Genomic DNA, 10,268 nt, shown 5'->3' with positions numbered 1-10,268 from the left:
TGCCCAAGCTTCACCGCCTCGCGGTCCCTCGCTTCAAAGCCTTGGCTTGTCCTTCTCCATTGCAACCGGTCCATCAAGCAAAGCCTTGTCTTGATCTTCTCCACTTTGGTCACATAACTCCATGTCATGTCCCATATGCAATGAGCTCCTCGATCACACTATATGAGCATAGCATCAACCCTTAGCCATTTCTCCTCCATGGCACATGTTGCTCATACTAGTGTCTTTGTGTGGACTAATCTCTTATATATCTCAACATAAACACTTATTAGTCCACCTAAGTTGTCACTCAATTACCAAAACCAAACAAGGGCCTTTCAATCTCCCCCTTTTTGGTAATTGATGACAACTCTACAAAGATGTGGAAATTAAGCATATTCCAAGCTAGTGCTTCACACACGTGTAAATAGCTAACTTGGTTTGGATTTTATGTTTCTTATCCACCATTAAGACCACTTGTAAAAGATTGGATAAGCACCATAAAAATCCAACTTGGTAGTGATAACTCCCCCTACATGTATGCTCAAGAGATTTGGTTTTAAGCTCACACACATGCATAAATATGAAATTTGTGGGATTGTTATCACTACTAAGTGATGCTAAGGTATATAGGATAAACCTTTGAAGAGTGATACCAATTGGAGTTGCATCCTTAAAGTTCATTCCTTAGCATCAATGAGTAACTAGACATTCATCAAAAACTCAAGATACCTCATGAGATCAACAATATTAGCAAGGCTCTTGATTCTCTTGTAAAAAAATGTCTAGCTACAATCTATGCATGCTAGTTATCAAATCATCAATCAAGTTCTATGATTAGCATACATCACACACAAGCAATGCATATATAAATTTTAAAACTTATGCAAATGCAAGCAAGCACATGAATATGCACATATCAAATGCAAACAACTAAGTTCATGAGCTTGCTCCCCCTACTAGTGTGCTCCTCTTGTAGAAGAATATTGATCCTCCTCAATATTGCTCCCCTTGATCCATGTCCATGATCGCACTCTCATCTCATCTCCCCCTTTGTCATCCAAGGATAATTCATATCTTTGTTCATTCCTCTCCCCCTTTGTCATCAATGACCATAAAAAGGGCCGAAACCACATGAAATTGGCCATGTGAAGATCAATGGCTACCACTTGAAGTTGTACCTCTTGTACTTATAGGGTTACCACTTGAATACCCCTTGTAGGCAATCATATGAAGCGCTTGTGGTTTGATACAATGAGTTGAACTTGGGTAGATGGTTGAGTCTTGAATCTTCATTTTTGATGGACACTTTCAATTTGATTGGAATTGACACCACTTGTAACAACAACATGTGGAAGCATGAAGACCACCTTGAAATGCCACATGTAGGACACTAGTAGGATCCTTGACCTTGATACCTTGTAGTGGGGCTCCTCCCCCTATGTCAAAGTGTTTGTCAATCTACTTGAATCTTAAGCTCTTCTTGATGAGGGTAGCTTTCTTGATTTGAATTGATCACTTAAAGTTGAGGATCACTTGTGGAACCACCATTGTTGCACTAGATCTACTTGAATGAATACCACTTGTATGACCATGTATATCACTTGTAGAGATACAATGATATACTTTTTGTTGAATCTAGTATCACTTGTAAAATCATGATGGATCACTTTGCTGAATTTGACATTGATAATCAATTCTTGAACTAGATTGTTTCCATGAGCTTCTTTCTCTTTGACTTGATCTAGACTACTTGCCCAAATAATTCAACTCGGTTTGAACCAATGACAAGCTTTTTCACACCTCATTCTAAGGGTTATCTTGACAATGTTGAGTTAAACACTTGGAAGCTCATTTTCTAGATCAACTACTTGGGTTTACTAGCTCATGAACATGTCATATGTTACCACTAAATCATATCAAGCATAGAAGCAATAGTGGCATCATAAAACATTTAAAATTATTTTATTTTTCATGAATGATCACTATATATGACTATATGCACTAATCATGTCCTTAGCATAGTATGAATGCATATGTCAAGCAATTTCACCTTGCTATGTTGGAGTAGAGAATAGTCATTAGATTCCAATTTAGCTCTCCAACTAGCATCATGAAGTCCAATTATAATAGCTTGGTGAAGACAATGAATACCAATATGAAAATCATTCTTCACCCATATGAAATGAATACCACTTATCATCACTATCTTGTTGTGGTTGGTTTGATTCATCTCTTTGATTTTTGCTTGCATGAGAGAATATCATTTGAATATCACTTGAATTTTCATGAATCTCTCTAATTTGGGTGTTGCTTGCTTTTCTTGATCAACTCATTTGATATCTTCAACTAAGCAGATTCAACTTATCTCAGGCGGACCGTCCGCGGATACTTGGCGGACCGTCCGCGCTTCCTTAGTGGACACATCATCGGTGTAACCGAAGCTTACCGGTGCATCTGGCGGACCGTCCGCGGTCCATGGGCGGACTGTCCGCGCTGCAATTTTCTGCTGATCAGAGCCTCTAGTGAAAAACTTCATGAATGGCAGACCGTCCGCCTCTTACACGCGGACCGTCCGTGCTACCAAATTTCAGATAGCCCAGAATTTTTCCAACTTTCACAATTTCAACTTTGAATTAGGATTATTGCTCAAATAACATTAAAAAAACTCAAAACTAGCATGAACACCATCCAAAGACTCATATGAGTGAGTAAGAATGAGAAATCAAAAATAAATCAAGTAAAATCAAGGAAACTCATAAATAGCCCATAAAAGCTTTGAAAAATCAGAAATTTGAAGCAAAGAGTGCACATAAGAACCAAATGTCATATGTACTAGTTTTCAAGCCACATTTGAGAAGTAAATGTCATTTAGCTCATTTTTCAATTTACAAAATGATTTTTCATTCAAAAGCAAGGTTTAACACAAATAAGTTTGCAAGCCATCAAATATTTCCAATGAATTTCTCACAACTAGAAAAAGATACTTGTATGTTGTAGCACTTGGATTTCATTGTTTTGACTTGGCATTGGGTTGTATATATCCAAAAAGCTTCAATTCCTTAATTCAATCATAAGATCAAAAATATGAATTTTATTTGAATCAAGCCTCCAATGCCTTTGGTACCTACACACATTCATCCACGTTTTGATGGTACCCAAACTAGGTTGGGTCCTCTCAAGTTAGGAGCAACATACTATGGCAATGCCTTAGTATGAATAGTGGGATGTTTTGCAATAGTAACAAATGAGGTACCATTACCATCCTTTCTAAGCATAATATTTGCATCAATTGAAATAGGCTTAGAATTGTAACCTAAGGGACATGAATAAGCCATGTGTCCCCTTTCCCGGCATAAGTAGAATCTTCTCTTTTGTTGAGCCTTTTCTTCCTTACTCATTTGATGCTTCTCATTGCCTTGCTTCTCATTATTTGCTTCAGCCTTCTTCTCAAGCTTGTTTAGGCAACTCGAAGCTAGGTGACCCAATATTGCATAACTATAGCACTTGATGTGAGCATGTGGATTCTTCTCTTGAATCTTGTTCTTGTTCAACATCTTGGCATCTTGAATGTGAGTTGGATGCCTAGCTCTTGCCTTGCCACCCCTTCTTGTTCTCTTTTTCATCATCTTCAAGTCATCAACTTGATCACCATGGTTGATCTTGACTTGAGGTTGGGGTACCTTCTCTTGCTCAACTTGTGACTTTGGTTGAGGTTCTTGTTGCTTCACCAATTGCTTGGTTGGGCACATTGAGGTGAAGTGACCCCAAGCGCGGCACTTGAAGCATTTGACATGTTTAAGCTTCTCTTCTTCCTTCTTCAACTTGAGTTTTTCTTTGTTGGGGCAACCATTTGCAAAGTGTCCCATCTCATGGCATTGAAAACACATGAAATGAGATTGCTTTATTTCTTCTTACTTCTTCATCTTCCTATTATATTTATTCTTGCCCCATTTCTTGCCTTTGACTTTGCTCTTGTTGGAACCAATGCCACTCATGTCACCGAAGTTTCTTTGGTTTTTTATTATGCTTTCAAGTGTGACTTTTGATTTTGTTCATCTCTCTATCTTGTTGCTCAAATACTTCACTTGACTTTGGAGCTCTTTGTTTTCTTCTACAAGGCTAGTCTCATATTGCATAGTAGAAGAAGAACAAGCATCTATATGTGAAGTACATGGCATAGATAACAAATCATCACATGAGGTGGATACATGTTTCTTGCCTATATCACAAGGGTTAGCAATATTTTGTAATTGATCCTTTGACCCATGTGATGAGCTCTCACTAGTTTTAATTACTTTACTAGAAAGCTTGTTAGTGAGTAAAGCATAGTCTAGTACCAAATTCTCATGAGCAACACTAAGCTCCTCATGAGTCAATTTTAGCTCCTCATGTGAACAACTTATGACATAAAGTAGATGCTTTTGTTGTTCACATGTGTCTTTGAGAAAAGAGTTTTCTTTTTCAAATTTGATTGTTTTGGCTAACACTTCCTCAAATAATTTGGTCAAGCTAGCATATCTACTCAAGAGCTCATCATATGAATTAAGATCAATCACATTGCAATTTGATACATTTGTGTCACCTTGTGACATGAAGCAATGTGGAGATAGGGATGAGCTTGATGTAGCAATATCATCCGTACATGAGTCAACTTGATCATCAAGTATGCTTGGAGTAGAATCATAATTTGCAACAATTGAATTATCATCATCAATAATGTCAAGTGAACTTGATGTAGATTGATTATCATCGTCATCACTTGACCATGAGGTGGACCAATCTTCCACAACCACCATGTCATGGATGTGCTCATCATCCTCATGCACTTCCTCCTTGGTCTTATAATCATCATGATCATCGGAGGCCGCCCCATATTTCTCATTTAGATAACTCCAAATCTCATGGGCGGTTTTCTTGTCCATGATCTCACCAAGAATGCAATTATGCAAAGATCTAAACAAGATGTTAGTAGCTTGGATGTCTAGATCTAGGCATTTCTCTTGTATTGGAGTTAGATTTCCTTCATCTAACACATGAGAAAAACCTATATCCACCATCCACCACATTCGAGGGCAAATAAATTTAAAATTGCATATCATCCAATTTTTCCACCGTGCAAAGTGTGTGCCATCAAAAATATGTGGACACTCAACATCTAGCCCATAAATCGTCATCCTCTCGGGTCGGTAAGGACCACAAATGAGAGACCTCTGCTCTGATACCACTTGTAGGGTCGAGATGGTGGACTAGAGGGGGGGTGAATAGTCTTTTCTAAAACTAATTGCGCTGGCTAATCGAAACTTATGCGGAATTAAAACTATTCGCTTAGCCAAGACTTCACCCCTCTAACTATGACTCTAAGGCACCTCCAAAAAGATCCTACACAAAGCAAATGGAGTGCCAAGCTAGTAAGAGCTCTCCTAATAATTCTAATGTCAAGTCACACAAGCCTAAGCACTAGTACATCACAAACCGGGGGAGCTCCTACACAATCCTAAAGAGCAAAAGCACAAAACCAAACCTAAGCTCACTAGATGCTCAAGGACAAGGATACACAATCCAAATCCAAGAGCTCAACTTGCTTAGCTACACAATCTAAGCACGAGCAACTAATTAAGCTACACAAGCTACCTAGTTACACTAGGATCTCTACTTCTAGCTACACAAGCAAGAAGATGATTAGCAAGCTACACAAGCTAACTAATCACTAGAGAGCAACTACACAAGCACAAGATATAGATGAATGTAAATACAAGGCTTATGATTTGGAGAATGCAAACCACCGAGAAGAGTAGACAAAATTGACACGGTGATTTTTATCCCGAGGTTCACTTGGTTGCCACCAAGCTAATCCCCGTTGACACAAGCTCCAAAGTTGCCGCCGATCCTCTTGCTAGTGGTGACTCTCAAGTCACACTCTCCCACGTGGAGTGCTCACACCGAACTCTAGCACATGATCTGGCCGGACCACTTGTTGCTCTTCACGTCTCGCTCAACTAGAGTTGCTCTTCGAGGCTCCCGCGGGGTGAGCACAATACCCCTCACAATCTCTTCTCCGGAGCACCGCACAATCTTCTTGCGGGCTTCAACGGAGCCTCTTGCCACCAAGCCGTCTAGGAGGTGGCAACCTCCAAGAGTAACAAGCACACGTCTTGCAACACGATCACCTAGTGCCACTCGATGCAATCTCTCAAAGCAATCGCACTAGAATCGATCTCTCACTCGATCGGATGATTACTATCAATTTAGAGTGAGTAGAGGGCTCTCAAGCACTCTCACACATGGACACCAAGTCCCCAAGGTGCTCAGCAACATCAAATGGCCGGCCACACCCTCTATTTATAGAGGGAGGCCGGAAACTAGCCGTTACACTCAAATCCCGTGAAAACAGAGTTTTCACGGACTGTCCGCCTCACAGAGACCGGACCGTCCGCCATTCAAAACCAACGGCTAGAACTGCAATGATTATGTGTCAGAGTCGACCGTTAGAGCCCCGGGCGGACTGTCCGCACCCCTGGGGCGGACCGTCCGCGGTTCAAAACTTCGAACCAACCAATTTGCAAACGTCTCTGACTAAATCTAGAAGTGGCCGGCGGACTGTCCGCTCCCCAGGGGCGGACCGTCCGCCGTTCAAAAAGTGAGCACACACAGAAACTGTAGTGTTTCTGTCCCAGAATTTCCAGTAGGAGGCGGACCGTCCGCCCCCAAGGGCCGGACCGTCCGCAGTACAATTTGGACACCCAAGACAGAACAACCAAGTTTCTGCGCCCGTTTCAACTTTTAAAGGCGGACCGTCCGCCCCCATGGACCGGACGGTCCGCAGTTCATTTTGGACCATCAACAGAGCCAAAAATGGTTCTGTTTGAGCACATCTGAGATAACGGAGGACCGTCCGCCCCACAGGAGCGGACCGTCCACAGGTCTATTTCCAGTAGAAATGTACCTCGGTAAAACGGCAATAACTCTTAGCTCCAATGTCCAAATTTGGTGATCTTGGACTCTATGGAAAGCTTATTCAGAGGGCTACACAACCCAACTGAATATTTGATCCAAAACACAATGGATCAAAGCAGTATTTCACTACAAGAGCCAACCTAATCTCCGAAGAACACCGAAAAGCCTTTCTTGCTTCCCCAAGTTAATAAACATCAACTCCAACTCTTTCTCCTTTGCAAATGTGCCAACACCACCACGTGAACAACACCATGTGCATGTGTGTTAGCTTTTCACAATCATTTTCAAAGAACTTTCACTTGATCTCACCACATCACTCGATCCTAGCAACATCGCAATGTTAGATCGCTCAAGTGGCACTAGATGACTGATATGCAAACAAGTTTGCCCCTCTTAATAGTACGGCCATCTATCCTAAATCCGGTCATGCACTTCTCTACACAACCTTTGACCGGTGAAATGAAATGCCCTACAAGTCATACCTTTGCCTTGCGCATTCCATTTCATCTTCCCAAATGTTGATGCCACACAAGCACCAAACTCCATCAAGCCTTTTGATCATCATCATGAGTCAACACTTGGCTTGATCTTTCTTAAATGATATGATCCACTCCATATCATCACATGACCTCTTTGGTCCATCGATCTTGACATTGCTCGCTCTTCACCGTTGCCTCGGTCCATCGGCGCCAAATCTTGCCCAAGCTTCACCGCCTCGCGGTCCCTCGCTTCAAAGCCTTGGCTTGTCCTTCTCCATTGCAACCGGTCCATCAAGCAAAGCCTTGTCTTGATCTTCTCCACTTTGGTCACATAACTCCATGTCATGTCCCATATGCAATGAGCTCCTCGATCACACTATATGAGCATAGCATCAACCCTTAGCCATTTCTCCTCCATGGCACAAGTTGCTCATACTAGTGTCTTTGTGTGGACTAATCTCATATGTATCTCAACATAAACACTTATTAGTACACCTAAATTGTCACTCAACTACCAAAACCAAACAAGGGCCTTTCAGCCTCCAGCAGCCACCGTGACCTCGGCACGGCCGGCGGTGCGAGCGTGGGCTCGACCCCCTCTAGGCTTTCCCTAGCGACCCCGACGCAGACGGGCTGCGAGCGCGGCGAACCCGGCCATTCCAGCGCCAGCAGCCCCCAGCGGCCACTGCGAGTCTACGACCCAGTGCGGCTGGCGGTGCAGGCATTGGCTCGACCTCCACCAGGCTTTCCCAACTACCCTGCAGCATTCGGCTACCTTGCCGTCGGCCTGACCCCGACTCGCTCGCCAACCTTCGATGTCCAACCAGCGTCAAGCCCGTGGGTGGTGAGCATCAGATGCCGTTGCCTCTTTGCGTTTATCTGGATGCTGCTCCTCCCTTCCATGCTGACTCCCCAAATGCTTGAGCCGACAGGTACAAAAAAGTACAAATAGTGTGCTTAAAGTCTTTACCCTCCATGTCCATTGATATTTTGTTCCTCCTTCGATTTGTTGCAAGGAAATTGCAGATATCCTTTTTCCTTTGAATTTCAGTATCCAACACTGTCGAGGATTGCAAATACACCATGCTGCCAAGTTAAGCATACTCAGGATACAACAAACAACAATAAAAATTAAATAATATTGAAGGGTCTTGGCAAACATATAGACTAGATATATGCTGGCAATGCAATACCGTTGTAGTGTGTAAATTTAGCTAGAGGCTGCGGCCAGTTTTCAATTCTAGGAGCATTTGTTTTGAACAACCGAAATTGATTTTAATAAGATATGAAAAAGAAGTGTTTGCATGTCACATGTCCAGTTCTTTACAACATAGATTATTAGTATCTTAAATTTTGCAATAAAATGGTTTCCGCCGCGAACCTAAATTTTTGTAGCTGTTGTGCCGTTTCTACAGCAACGCCACTGCTTCCTGCTCTATGCTTGGCCAAATGAAGAGAAGAGGAATAGAGAGACAGCAGGCAACAAAGACAATTTGTTAAGGTCTCCCTGATGCAGCCTTTGTGACTTAAGTCAGAGCATATATCACTATACTTAGAATCTGCACAGATCTGAACCTCCCTAACACTGAACAATATTGATATTCTGTCCTTTCTTTTCTTTTAGCGATTAATGTTACTCCTTTCAGTTTTTTCTCTGAGCTTATCGCTTGTCAGACATATTCTATTATTGATTATCCATTATCTTTCTCACCATAGAATGTCCAGATGCATCCAGTTGCATTAGTTTAGAAATTGAGAGCGTTGTGGAGCTTACAATATTACTTCACTCAGCAGAAAGAGGATATTGCTATGTCGAGCGATCTGGGCGTTGTCAGTGGTTAGTAGATTTCTTCTTCCCCTCATTTCTTCATCTATGCATTGCCGATGTTGTTTTAACAGATATGATGCAATGTGGTTTGTTAATGGTGCTAGCTGTTGCGGCTTCTCCAATATTTTGGAATCCCTTGCTGAAGTGGGAGACGATTGGAGCATCCATGGTTGTATGAGAAAAAAAAAAGAACTTTTTACCATGGTTGTTCCTGCAATTTGGTGGACATACCATGTGGCTCCATTTTTAGTACATTCTCCTTTCCAGAAAAGATAAATGATCAAAATACCTCTAACACAGTAACACTAGCTAAAACTATAGAAAGGAGCGGCAAACATAGTTCCGCCATCTTCCTAGAGGTACACTGCCTACTTGCTGCTTGCATATCTGTTTCTGTTACTCATTGAACAGGTGCAACACCACGTTGAAGTTAATTTTCCAATAGCTCCATAGAGATCATCACTTTTTTTTTCTTACATCTTCCTGGAGGTACACTGCCTACTTGCTGCTTGCAAATCTGTTTCTGTCACTCATTGAACAGGTGCAGCACCACGTTGAAGTTAATTTTCCCATAGCCCCATAGAGATCATCACTTTTTTTCCCCTTCCCTGGCTGCTAATTTGAATGTTTAGCCTGACAGCATCTTTGGACTTTCCTATTTACCTGCAAGGTTAAATATGGCTGGCTCTTTGATCACAGATTTGCTTCTTTCCATGGATGTTCATAAACTTCCTCACACTCCACAGCTTCATAGTTGTTTAGGTTTCGTTCTCCTTTGTAAGGCACTGTGCAACCTACCGAAATAAGAATTGCATTGTCCCATTGAATGTATCATATAATAACATATTATCTGAATAATTGATATAGCAGAGTAAGATCTTTTACCATATATTCATTTTGCAACGATCAACAAGAAATGCTTTAAAAGCAGATGTATTGAATTAACAAGCTTGCTTTTGAACTCCTATATGAACAATGTATCATACGCCTAGGCATTAAGGCACAACCATTTTTATAAGGACCAA

At 41.6% G+C, this 10,268-nt stretch overlaps 1 long non-coding RNA gene across 1 annotated transcript; it reads left to right on the top strand.

Moving 5' to 3' along the window:
* The first annotated feature begins 8,928 nt into the window (after window positions 1–8,928).
* On the top strand, window positions 8,929–10,064 carry LOC120641309. Its single transcript, XR_005662219.1, has 2 exons — window positions 8,929–9,252; window positions 9,348–10,064. It is a non-coding gene; the product is annotated as an uncharacterized LOC120641309 (long non-coding RNA).
* Window positions 10,065–10,268: the final 204 nt, after the last annotated feature.

This window comes from Panicum virgatum, chromosome 7K (assembly GCF_016808335.1).
Source record: "Panicum virgatum strain AP13 chromosome 7K, P.virgatum_v5, whole genome shotgun sequence".
In the NCBI taxonomy this organism is placed as follows: Eukaryota; Viridiplantae; Streptophyta; class Magnoliopsida; order Poales; family Poaceae; genus Panicum; species Panicum virgatum.
Note: the sequence above shows the minus strand (reverse complement) of the source record. Positions and strands in the feature narration are given on the sequence as shown.